The sequence below is a fragment of the Schistocerca piceifrons genome, chromosome X (assembly GCF_021461385.2).
Source record: "Schistocerca piceifrons isolate TAMUIC-IGC-003096 chromosome X, iqSchPice1.1, whole genome shotgun sequence".
NCBI classification, from domain to species: Eukaryota; Metazoa; Arthropoda; class Insecta; order Orthoptera; family Acrididae; genus Schistocerca; species Schistocerca piceifrons.
The window spans coordinates 294,203,692-294,217,274 of record NC_060149.1 but is presented as its reverse complement, the minus strand read 5'-3'; the positions used below and the strand labels follow the sequence as shown (position 1 = coordinate 294,217,274).

General features: G+C 42.5%; 1 protein-coding gene across 3 annotated transcripts in view; it reads right to left on the bottom strand.

Annotated features, from left to right (window-relative positions):
- The window catches only part of LOC124721223 (ATP-citrate synthase), a 173,300-nt gene that overhangs the window by 117,548 nt on the left and 42,169 nt on the right, over positions 1-13,583 (bottom strand). The window contains exon 1 of one of the 3 annotated variants that reach the window (XM_047246078.1): positions 5,247-5,343. The exons of 1 other annotated variant lie outside the window; for it this stretch is intronic. The gene's annotated coding sequence lies outside the window, so the exon portion shown is untranslated. One more of the 3 variants, XM_047246076.1, reaches the window with a different exon arrangement.

The following is a 13,583-nucleotide window of genomic DNA, read 5'->3' as shown; positions in this document are numbered from 1 at the left end:
GGTCATACGTGTTACATCAGGGGCGAGCACGCGACTGCTACTTGACTCAGGCTGGCTAGAGCAGATGTGGAGATACAAAAGCCAATGCTTGAAAAACAACTTTTGTTTCTAAGAAAGGTTCTGGCTTACAGGAAATTGCACAATACGCGTTTGCTGCGAAGTGAAAGGAAAGTGGCGACAGATCCCGACCGAGTCTTTCTGAAGACATAGGAGGAAGTTCACTGCAGCTCCGGGGGTTCCCTTCTGATGGCGCCAAGTTCTTCGAACTCGCCGTTCTCAAAGAGGGGACACAGACTTTCTATATGACGACCCACCTAACTACTCTCACGGCAAACCTGCAGTAATAACTATGCGATTTTTGACTACAGAATACGTAATATATTAAATACATTGTGTTTGCTCAGTGATTGTAAATCGCATCATACAATTGACAATCCAAAATTATACAGTGGAGGCTTTTAGCAGCCAGAGTGGTTTTCGTACAGGACAACAAACATATTCAAAGAAAGAATTACACTATTATATTCTTGTTAGCGGTCCATGTGCCAGACAACCACATCCTCCTCCCTGCTGTCGTTCAGTTGTCACATCGTTTGCTCCATACCATTTCAATATGTTGCTCGCCAGGCTTTCTGTATTGACAAGGTAACATCGTTAGCGCGGTACCCCTCACTCCTCTCTTTTCTGCGTAGCATCAGTATCCTTTATCATTCACTAATATTTTGGGTTTTCCTTCTCTACTGAAAACTTATTTTCCTGATAAATATTCGCCAAACAAAAATTTTTGCATATTACCCGTAATTATCATATACGACCGTCATTTTAAATAGTGGTCAAACTCATTTAGATGGGAGGTTTTGCCTTTAAGCAACTGCAAAGCCATCAGACACTGATCGCTGGCGCAGTTGATTTTCCATAATCTCGTGTTTATTTGAAGCGATTTCGTAAAACTGAAAAAAAAAATAATCTGAATGATAGCTAAGCGCATCATTGTCATACCGACGGAGAGAAATTTCATTCTGCTGCCATCTTCCTATGTAAGAGCCATTTTACAAGACACGGAAATAAATACTTTGTATATTTTTCCTTCGCACTCTTCAAGTTTTCCAATTTCATACGTATAACCATCGGCTCAAGATAAATTTGAACTAAGGTTTCTGTTGAATCTACGATTACTGTAACAGGATGTTTGTATGTATGATTTTGTCTTGTTTCCACAGTTAGTGAAACATTCTGTGGGAACGAGAATGTATGTATTGTATGCACTGACAACTTTGACGTTAATATGCACACGCCGACCACTGTCGGTAAGGGGAAAATCAATTTTCTCCTTGTTTTGTGCTTGTGCTTTGTAAGCTAAAGCCTACATGCCTATGACGGCCGAAGGCTTTAACAGCAATTGCGACTACCGCCTGATAGTAACCTTTTGTTATGGAAGGCAGCTCACAAAAAAATATTAGCAGAACGTCACATTTGTATTAATCTTAAATGTTTTGAGCTTTCGTATGGAAACTTAAAACCCATAAACGACATTATTAATATGTAACTTACTTTTAGAAACGGTGGACGTACACATTCCAACAAAACAGAATAGTGCCTAAGTGAAAGAAGAATGATAGTTCCAGTTGCATGATCACGCTGACTAGCCGTCTGACATCTTCAGAGACAAAAGCGGGCAACTTCATCGTTACCACAACAACTTTTGCTGGCAGTACAAAGTCCGAACGCCTTTCACTTTTCTCCCTGTACATTTGTGTACCAACCTGCTTTCGCGAAAGGCTCGCACTTTCTTCGGCCGTGGTATGTAAGCCACAAGGACACGACACTTCTGGAATGGACAACAGCGTAGGTAGCCTGACAGATTAAAATCCCGTTCTCTGCAGACGGCTATAACGCCATCTAAACAGTGATGCTCAAATATGTTCCCACCATTAAAATTTGTACGTTATAATTATATACCAACAATATGCCCAGTTACTAATAATGGCGTACTAGTTACAACTAATGCGATTCCATGCATTTAATCTAGTAATACGTATTAATGAGACATGCGAACTCCACACCTACGATTGTCGTCATTTTTGGGACTGTTTTTCGAGTCGTTTTGGTGCACTTAAAAACGTGTGTGTCACGTCAGTGAGGCTGAGATTGTCAGGCAGTCGCCAAGGCCAGCTACACAGCACAAAAAACGAAAAAAGAAAGGAAGTAGCAAAGTTCTCTGCAAGCTCTCGCAGACGATGACCTTGGAAAAAGTTCCCTCTCAGGAGATCCGAGTGAATGCGTTGGTGTGCATCTGTAATCAATCACACGTTACTGTAGTTTTACAACAATGCTTATTTCGCTAGTGACGCGAGAGTGTTAAATTATGGAACAGCCGAACACGAACATATGTCGAGGACCACAGACGGTTTCGAGGGAAACGCCAGAATATTGGAAAATTATTCAAAACTTTGGGAAGAAACCACTGACAGAATAATCTTACATGTTCAAGAAAAGCAGCGCAATATTTAAGGAAACAAACCAGGCTGCTGAAAGGCCACAAGACACATTCCAACGGAGGCAGGAGAAATGAGTGTACAGCTACTCAAAAGTTATCCTGCCTCCCATGGGAACCCACATCGCAGCTGTATGAGAGACTATTATGAGTTCCAAACATTCAGAAATGGCTAATACATCAGTTGTTCGGGACTGCATATCTATGCACACATGGGTGGTAACCGTAACTGGGTCGATGGTACTTGCTTGAAAACCACTCTTACTAAGAAACGTCTTAAATTTTCAGTGCCTTCTTTATAAACTTGTACAATGTCTTGAGAGGGACGTAATCAAATTGACAACTCACGAAGTAGTATTAAAATTAGTATTTCATACTGAAACCTATCTTACGAGAGTCGTCCTATCAGAATTAATGAACTAAAAACAGAAGTAAACCTCTGCCACCGATACAATGGTTCTTTATCAGTGTGTCTCCAGCGTATTGCATCACACAAACTTTGCCTCTTACTTATCAGTCATTTCAACGAAAACAAGCTTCAGCGCTGCAATGATCGTTTATCTAACAGGTGTATTAAGTCTCTGAATCGTGCCCAACTGCGACATCATATCTTTCCGTTACAGTAATAATGTAACCAACCTTTCTTTGGTATATTGTAAACTGTCTAGAGAACGAACAATACCACAATGATGAAATATTTATCCTAATGTGAAAGCACACAGCCCCTTTGATCAGCTTTACACCATTTTCAGGCCACCTCCCCATTCAAGATTGTTGTTCGGCAATGGGTTATCCTGACACTGCGTAATTAAATGTTTAATTCCTGTTATTGCTTTCCGAAGTGCTTGTTGGAACTTCGGACCTAGTGTGTATCTTCCCTTACAAGTAATTTGTAAAGATCTAAAATCTAGTGTTAACACCCTTTGACCTTGGTTAACCCTCAGCTCTGAACTCATTCAAGCAACAAGAGCAAGCAACTCGCATCACAATACCCAAGGTGAAAACTGCAAGGCTCGGGTTTCCCTAATGGCATTATTGTGCTTGACTGTGGTGCTTAACAAGCATTTTAGGGTTATTGTCTTGCAACAGGCAGCAGACTTCCGTTATAGATGCGATAAAGCGAAAAGTTAGGTAGGTAACAGTACCATTCTAAGAAATTACGTATATCTGCTAATGAACTTGGGAAAAATTTTCATTTGTTCCTCAGCATTTGCTGCAAATATCTTAGAACCATGCTGGCGTATGTTAAAGGCCTAATTTACTCAATGAAAGAATAGTCTTGGACGTAGAAATGCCATCCCCCGTAAAATCTCCTGCAGTCGACTATGGTAAAATATGACTGCAGATTACGATCGATCCAATAATAATAATAATAATAATAATTATTATTATTATTATTATTATTATTATTATTATTATTATTATTATTATTATTATTCAAACATCTTGCACGTGCGCCATTTCATTTTCAGATAAATTGTCAAACTTTCAGAATAAATCGTTCCTCTGCAGAGGAAAGTGCAATGTTTTTGGAGTAGCTCACAATTCAGTTTCAGGTAAAATATTCACTTTCGAAAGCATTCCTAATCTGTAGCCAAGACGTATTTCTGCGATTTTCTTTCTGGTGTATTACAGCCGCATATTTGACTAGCTAAACTACGACTATTCCTAACAGTAATTATGATATTACAGAATAGTCTTGTAAGTAGACTATTGTGAAGCCACAGTTCGTAATGCAATACTGTCCGGTACAGGCTTAGGCTGTTGATAACATCTAACGGAATGACGGTGTGCCCTCTAAACGAACGACAAGGAAAAGCATTCGCAATAAACCTACTTTCGTTTTGGAGGGATAGGAAGTGTGGTTGTTCCTTCGAGGTCGGATCACAACGAAATACAGCGTGCAGTACTACAGAGATCAAACTGAGTAATTGAAAACCTCACTGACAATTTGGCGCATTAATCAATGACATTACTACAATAGCATTATCTCTATTTGTCGTGTTCCGAATCGTCAGAAAAGTCTATCACAGGTGTCTGAATGTTTGACGTTTACATCAGTAATCAGCTGTCAACATGTAGCTAACAAACAAGCTTAACGACCTCAAAAATTTCCACTGAAGTTGTATTCATTATGGAATTGGTTGAAATCATGTGTATAACTTTCAGGATTTTAACTGTGTTTGACCTCATCTGCAGGACCTCTCACCCATAAATCGTAGTTTATTTGAAAATGGTAACATATGTTTCGCACACACTATAAATACGTTAAAATCCACCAGCGGCAGAAGGGTTCTTGCAGATATGGGCTGAAGGGAAATTTTCTGTGTGTTCCAACACTCGTTGCTTTGCTGCTGCAGTGGAGACTGTTCAATAGCTTTTAAGGTAATATCGCGCATTAAGAGAATGAGGAACGTAAAGCACAGTGGTACCACAAGATAGAATTACCACATGCAGCAAAGTTGCAGAAGAAAAATGAAAGAATAAATCATGATAGTTCAAACAACAAGTCAATCGTGCATTTATCTGATTCCAATATTAATTGGTTGCTTCTTACAACATGATTAGCCCCCTTAGAAGCTGTCAGGTAGTTTCATTTAAGGAAATAAGTACTCACACAAATGTTCGTATAAGTAGCAGGCGTAGATTGGATAGTAATCACTTTCAAAATGTGTACGACGTACGACAGTCGCGTCGTGGAAACTAAAAAGCTATGTGAAAGACTGCACAGGCGGTCGAGGCGCCTACTTACAGGTCTGTTCGACGCGGCGGCGAGCAGGGAACTAGCGTGCAGCGGCGCTCGGGGGGGCCGTTATAACGTGAGGCCGTGATAACGGACTGACCTCAACACTATCAACCAAAAAGTGTATCTGGCTCAGGCAGAGCTCTGCCTTCAGTCACATGTGGATCTGCTGAGCGTAGATAACCTTGCATGATACATTTACGAGGCGAGCATGGAGAATTGCAAAAGCCTAACTTATCAACGACGTTCGACACGCCGGGAGGCAGCGAGTGCCACGTAAGATATGGCGTGATGAGAGCCATTCCCAAATCAGTTCTCCACCGTGTATGCAAAATTCATTTACACGACATAACACTTATATGTATGTTGATTTTCGTAAATACGATAGAGGTATAATAATTCATCAAAGCGCGTACAAATCCAACCTACGATTGCTTACCAGCAGGTACCATCATAACATTTTGAAGCTCCTCGAGGCTAGACGATGGACTCATATTCAGCTTCATATTAATCCAATCAATTTTCAGATGGTTTGCATGACCGCCTGTCGCTGGTTATGTCATACCCGGCATTAGACCAACAGATCATGTAGCATCTAGCACTCGATTTACCATGATCCATGGCCAGGATCCACGACCACTCTACTGCAACCCGCAGTTCATATATTGGCCGGGATTGCATCGAACTTCTGCAAAACTTTGCCAATCTTGGCGATTTTGCGTTCTTCTAAATTTGGCGTGCATTTTTCGTTGCTTCTGCATCAGCGATCTGACATGTTTTGTGTACCATGGGGGATCAGTACCATCAATTATTAATGTATGTTGTATATATCTTTCAACTGCCTTCGATACTATCTCCTTGAAACGATTCTACAGCTTTTCTGCGCTTATAAGATCAGATCTGAATGAGTGAAGACTGTCACTTAAAAAGGCGTTAAGAGCATTTTTATGAGCGTTTTGAAATATATACACTTTGCGTTTCTTTTTGATGGTTGTGGGTGTTACGGTATTCACCCTAGCAGCAACTGCCTTGTGGTAGCTAATCCCTGTATTCGTCACGATACTCACTATTTGTCCACCATTATTTGTCACTAAGAGGTCAGGTATGCTTTCGCAACCATTTATGCTTCGAGTGGCCTCATGAACTCCAAAATAATTTACTGAGAATGCATTCAGTGCAATTTTGGATGACGTTTTATGCCTGCCGCCGGCTTTACCCTTAAAATTTTTCCATCATATCGAGGGTAGATTGAATTCACCACCGACTGTAATTGTATGAGTGGGGTACCTATTTGAAATGAGACTAAAGTTTTCTTTGAACTGTTCAGCAACTATATCTTCTGAGTCAGGGTGTCAGTAAAACGATCCAATTAATAGTTTAGTCCTATTGTCAAGTATAACTGCTACCCAAGCTATTCGCAAGAACTATCAACTTCAATTTCACTACAAGGTAAACTACTACTTATAGCAATAAATACTCCATCACCAACTGTATTTAATCTATCCTTTCTGGATACTGTTCGGTAATTTGAAAAAATTTCAGCTGAACTTATTACCGGCTTTAGCCAGCATTCTGTACCTATAACTATCTGAGCTTCAGTGCTTTCTATTAGGGCTTGGAGCTCTGGTTCTTTCCCAACACAACAACGACAATTTACAACTACAATACCGATCGTTTCTACAATTACCTTACTGTGTTTTACCTGCCCCCTTTTAGACGGACGCCCTTTCTATGGTTTCCTGAGATCCTCTAACCTAAAAAACTGCCCAGTCCCTTCCATACAGCCCCCGCTACCCGTGTAACCGCTTCCTGTGTGCAGTGAACTCCTGACCCATTAAGCGGAACCCGGACCACCGCCACCCGATGGCGCAAGTCAAGAAATTTGCAGCCTACACGGTCACAGAACCGCCAGAGCCTCTGATTCAGACCCTCCACTCGGCTCTGCACCAAAGGACCACAGTCGGTTTTGTCGACGATGCTGCAGATAGTGAGCTCTGACTTAATCTCGCAAGAATGGCAGTCTTTACCATTTCCGCTAGCCGCCCGAAACCAGAGAGATTCTCTTCCGATCCAAAGCGACACACATCATTGGTAACGACATAAGCCACCACCTGAAGTTGGCTGCACTCTGTAATCTTCATGGCATCCGGAAGCACCCTTTCCGCATCCGGAATGACTTCCCCCGGTACGCATACGGTGTGCACACTGGCTTCTTTCCCCTCCTTGGCAGCCATGTTCCTAAGAGGCCCCATTACGCGCCTAACATTGGAGCTCCCAACTACTACCAATCCCAGCCTCTGTGAATGCCCAGACCTTGCGGGCCGAGAAGCTTTCTCTAGAACAGGATGGACGACTGCATCCGGCTCAGAGGCTTCGTCAGCCACAGTTAACGCCCGAAACCTGTTCGTCAAACAAACCGGGGAGACCCTACGATCGGCCTCTCGGGAAGTCTTTCGCTGCCTGCCAGACTTTGGAATGGTCTCCCACTCAACATCAGTGCAGGCAGTACCCGGGGCAGCAACAGCAGTGGACCGATCGTTGGAGACGTGGGACGTGCTAGACGTCCCTCGCATCCCCGCGTCCGACCCCCCACAGTGATGCCCCTTAGCAGCAGCCTCAAGCTGTGTGACGGAAGCTAACACAGCTTGGAGCTGTGAGCGAAGGGTCACCAACTCAGCTCGCATCTGTACACAGCAATCACAGTTCCTGACCATTACTGAAGGAATTCCTGTTTGAAGCTCGTAAAAATATGTAACAAACGAACGGTGTACTCGGCTTATTAGCAGCAGGAACTCGAGGTGCTCTCTCACTGACGGTTTAACCGACACTGAGATACACCAACCAAAACAAACAAAAGCCTGTACGATACGAGGGTCGATTCATTCACAATCGCAGTTACGTGAACTGATTCAGTGTCTTCCACGCCTAGATTGCATATATCTGATACACACTTAGGCTATATGTGTTGTGAAGATTGTGGAGAATAAAAATCGGTTTGTCTGTTAATACCATCTTGAAGATACTGGAGGACCCTAAACATAGAATTCTGAGATATACATAATAATGGTTAGAAAATATTATTTAGTTATTTATTGCCATTAACAACTTACACTTTAGAGCAGAAACTTAAACTCATAGCAACTGCTGAAAGTGAAAACTAACAGTATCAAATGTATGCATCACAACATAGCATAAAATATTGTTGTACACTCTCAAGTAACCCGGTTGTGAAATGAGACCGGCATTAGGACCTTTCCGCCAAGTTTCTCTTCCATTTCTACTTGGGGTTTAATACAACAATTACTTCATGTAACCCCATAGATAAACCCGTAGGAGCAAAATCCAGCAGCCACAATTACTATATGTAAGAACATCTTCCAATACAACAGTCAGGTGTATATGTTGTTTCAGTGCTCAAGAAAAGTAATATCAAAGTGAGCTGGTGCTCCATCGTATTAAAACCACCTATTCTTGTTGACTAGAGGTACAGTCTCAAACAACTGTTTAAGTAAATCTCGAATGAAAACCAGATAACATGCACCATCCAAAAGGAATGGCTGCAAATAAGAGCCAATTTTAGTTTACCTACAACAAATCCATCTCCGCTCACGATTTAATGAAAATCGTTGCCGACCATGTGGCACAAGCGTCTCGTATGGATTTTTATCATACAATACACAGAAGCCATGGGCTAGAGATATGCATATGTAAACGTGGCAGTAGTATCACTTACACAAGGTATAAAAGGGTAGTGCATTGGCGGAACTGTCATTTGTACTCAGGTGAGTCATGTAAAATTGTTTCCTACGTGATTATCGCTGCACGACGGGAATTAACAGACTTTGAACGCGGAATGGTAGTTGGAGCTAGATGTATGACGCACTCCATTTCGGAAATCGTTAGGGAATTCAATATTTCGAGATTCACAGCGTCAAGAGTGTACCGAGAATACCAAATTTCATGCATTACCTCTACCATGGACAATGCAGTAGCCGAGGGTCTTCACGTAATGACCGAGAACAGCGGCGTTTGCGTAGAGTTATCAGTGCTAACACACTAGCAACACTGCGTGAAGTAACCGCAGAAATCAATGAGGGACGTATGACGAATGCATCCTTCAGGACAGTGTGGCGAAATTTGGCGTTAATGGGCTATAGCAGCAGGGGACCGACAGGAGTCCCTTTGCTAATAGCACGACATCGCCTGCAGTGCCCCTCCTGGGCTCGTGACCATATCGGTTGGACATTAGACAACTGGAAAACCGTGGCCTGGTCAGACGAGCCCCTATTTGAGTTGATAAGAGCTGATAGTGTGGCGTAGACCCCACGAAGCTATGGACCCAACTTGTCAATAAGGCAATGTGAAAGCTGATGGTGGCTCCATAATGATATGGGCTTTGTTAACATAGAGTGGACTGGATCCTCTGGTTCAACTGAACCGACCATTGACTGGAAATGGTTATGTTCGGCCGCTTAGAGACCGTTTATAGCCACTCGTGGTAGCCGGCCTTTGTGGCCGTGCGGTTCTAGGCGCTTCAGTCTGGAACCGCGTGACTGCTACGGTCGCAGGTTCGAATCCTGCCTCGGGCATGGATGTGTGTGATGTCCTTAGGTTAGTTAGATTTAAGTAGTTCTAAGTTCTAGGGGACTGATGACCACAGATGTTAAGTCCCATAGTGCTCAGAGCCATTTTTAGCCACTCGTGGACTTCATGTTCCCAAACAAGGGTGGACGTTTTATGTCTATGGACGACAGTGCGCCACGTCATCAGGCCACTATTGTTCGCGGTTAGTTTGAAGAACACTCTGCACAATTCGAGCGAATGATTTAGCCTCCCAGATTGCCCGACATGAATCCCATTTAACATGTCGGGGATATAATCGAAAGGTCATTTCGTACACAAAATCTTGTATCGACAACACTTTCGCAATTATGGACGGCTATAGAGGCAGCATGGCTCAGTATTTCTGCAGGGGACTTCCAATGACTTGTTGAGTCCACGTCACGTCGAGTTGCTGCACTACGCCTCAGTGCAAATGGCTGCTGCCGCAGTTGGAAACATAACACAGCTGACAGATGCAGAATCCGTAAGCAATACGAACTGTAGGAAGTTTCGCTCTACAGTAGTGCGCTGGATAATCCACAGACATAAATGAACTATAGATTTAAAATCATTGGTCGCATTGCTCCGTCTATGATGGGAGGTGAAATTGTTTTGCCACCAGTACTCTCTCTACTGCTTTCTCCGAAGCGTTCATTTCACGGAGAATTTGACGAGTGTGTATTAAGTAATCTTCTTCCACACGATCCAACCGAAACTCCTAAAATTCTTTGCCAAAAGCACTGGCTAACGCTCTGTAACTTGAACACATTTTCTCTATCCACGACGATAAAGTTTTTTTCCATCACTGGGCTTCCAGTTCCGAAACTTTCCTCTATATAATCTTTCGGCTTGTTGCATCACACATTAAATGCAGGGCAGAATGTTCATGTAATGAGTAATACCTAATATTTGACGCCCATTGACAGACTGTAAACAGTGGCAAATGCCACTGAGAACACATCATTAGCGATTATGTATTCGATACGGCAGGCACTTGTTAGGTAGTTTATAAATATGATCTCGCACGCACGGCTCATTTATTTCCTAACATTGGTTCCTCATATCAAAATATTGAGTTTAAGATCCTCTACCGTTGCTAAAAATTTGACTGTCAGTGTGCATACACTAGGGGCTATTCGTAACATTCCAGACGCACACTATATGTACAAAAAATACAAACACATGCAGAAACAATTCTCAGAGGCACATAGAACAACCACAGAATTGTTCCGATTTTATCGTCGCAAATGAACCGTTTATTGCAACGCTGGGGTAATCCGATTTTCTATTGGACTACATGTCTCTTATACTGGAGTCTGCCCTCCCGTGCTACCATTAGAGCGTCATCTCCGCCGCACAAGCACGTCGGATAATCTTTCGGCCTAAGAGATCAGGAAAAAGCTTGCCACAACCCTTAAGACCAGCGGTGCACAGACCGCTGACCGCATGCGGCCCACATTGATCTGATGGCGGCCCGCCCCTCACCGTTCGGTCCTGTAATCTTTTTACTCAACTTTCACTCCCTCCCAGAAAGGAGAGAACTTAGTTCTTTTGAGAATACATTATTTTAACTACAGTTGTCAAATAAAGTGAATGTTAGTCAAAAAATGATGTGAACTAATTATGTTGTTTTTTTCCTTTGTTGCGGCCCTTACGAAGTCGCAGTGAGGGCGTCGCCGCCCCGGTACTATCAAGTCTATACACCACTGCTTCAGACCGTCTCTTGGTGGCCGGAGTTATGCCCTACATATCTTCAGGGGCGTATCCAAATGTGCGTAATGCAACACCGTGGCAACATATCTCTTCATATGGGTCATAAGAGTTTATTCGGTAAATGAAGCTACCTGTATCCATATAAAGGAAATTATTTTGAGTCTTTGCTAACTCACGGTGAAAGTGGTACGAGTTGTGTTTGCAAAGATCTGACACACACAGGCAGCCACTGAAGGTTTCATGTAATGCAGCTAACCTTGGACATCTCCAAAGCTACAAAATCTCCGTAAAAAATGGCTGCCCACTTAAAGTTTGACTTTGTTACTTTTCTCATCGCTCCCTCTCCTCAACGGCTGACTAATTTAGCGTCATGGTGTTTTCTAACATGTTCTTCTATGTTCCAAGAAGTAGCGCTGTTCACTAATTTATCAAAATTATACGTAGCGGCCAATATTACACATCGATCTGTGAGGATTGTATGTGAGGAAGCAGGACTACGTTTCACAGACCAACACAGAAACGAGAAGACATTCGAAGTATACGCAGACTAAGAACGACAACCCCCTCTCGTACAAAATACTTAAGCTTTATGAATTTACATCGTTATTCATACCGCTACGCATCACAATAATATTTGCGCAACTAACCTGGGACGACTGTGTTACTAGCCAAAGACGCTAACTACTAGACCATGCGATCAGTTGGATTTTGCAGCTGTGATACTTTTATTTTTGTACATTAGATGACTTAAAAAAGGCCAAGTATTAGGCCAAGAAGGTGTGTGAGGACTATTGGAGGAGAGAGACTTTGACTTAAAAGGAAAGTCGAAATACAACAAAAATCGGTCGACACAGAACCGAACAAAGACTCGGCATTATCATAACTGTCTGAAACAGCATACGACGGATAAAGTTACCGCTGTGGAAAATAGCGACGTCCCGCGGAAGGTAGTTTTACGGACACTGCTAGCGAAGTATCGTGAGCAGCTACGCGAGAAACAGTCTCTGTTCTTGTTCTAAATTGGCATGTAATTCAGTGGCGCGTAAAGACGTGTACCATGTGACAGTACTCCACTTGTAAGAGTACTTGAGTATATTCTATTACTATCTCACTTATCCGCTTCTCGGGCGTAAACAGGACGCTGCTGCCATTGTGTCACGTTCGCTTTGCCAGGTGTTAAATACAAAATATATGTTACATATTATCGAAGTTCAGTGAGGCCTTATTGGGCTGTACAAGATACAGTACGAAAGTGCACAAAAGCAAGTCTACATACTGTATGCGTTTAGCCCTGTGGCTATGGCGCGTACAGTTCCTGAAAGATTACAAATATTAGGCATTAAATACAAACTGCAACAAAATTTTGACACACTAATGCTTCAGTTGATTTGGAACACACTTGTCGCGTCATCTCTTGTATGCATCTAATCCTTAAATACTTTATCCTGAAAGCACATATACTGTGTGGTATCGCCAGTGCAGAGATATTTGAACTGCGTATCATGAAATAGTCACGTACCACCGCAGTGGAACATTGCCACTATTTGTATGTAACTGACACCATTCAGAAGTGGAAAGCACTGTTTTCAACGCATCACAGAACTGCAAAAAAATTACTACTACTGCCAACGTACATCGAGCAACTAGTGAAATAGAAATACCGTTGTCGATACGACGCCTGTACAAACCGCAGATTATAGAGGTGCAACAAGCTGACACGTGTTAAGTGAGGGAGAGGTGGAGGGGGGGGGGGGGGAGGGGGGCAGCGATTGCACAGCCACTTATCTTTTTAATATGGCAAGTGATAAACTTCTGGTGTTTTTATTTAGGAAACGTGGGCTACTTTTAACGTCTTTTTTGCCGCCATTTTAACTTAGCTCAACTGAGTTATTCAAGTTTCCCTAACAAAATATTAATATTCCATCACTGTTATTTAGCACACGTCCATTCTGTCATCTGGAATTTTTTCTTCAGTGGAAATATGATAATACACCGAGGTGACGAAAGCCATGGGATGCCACCTAATGCCGT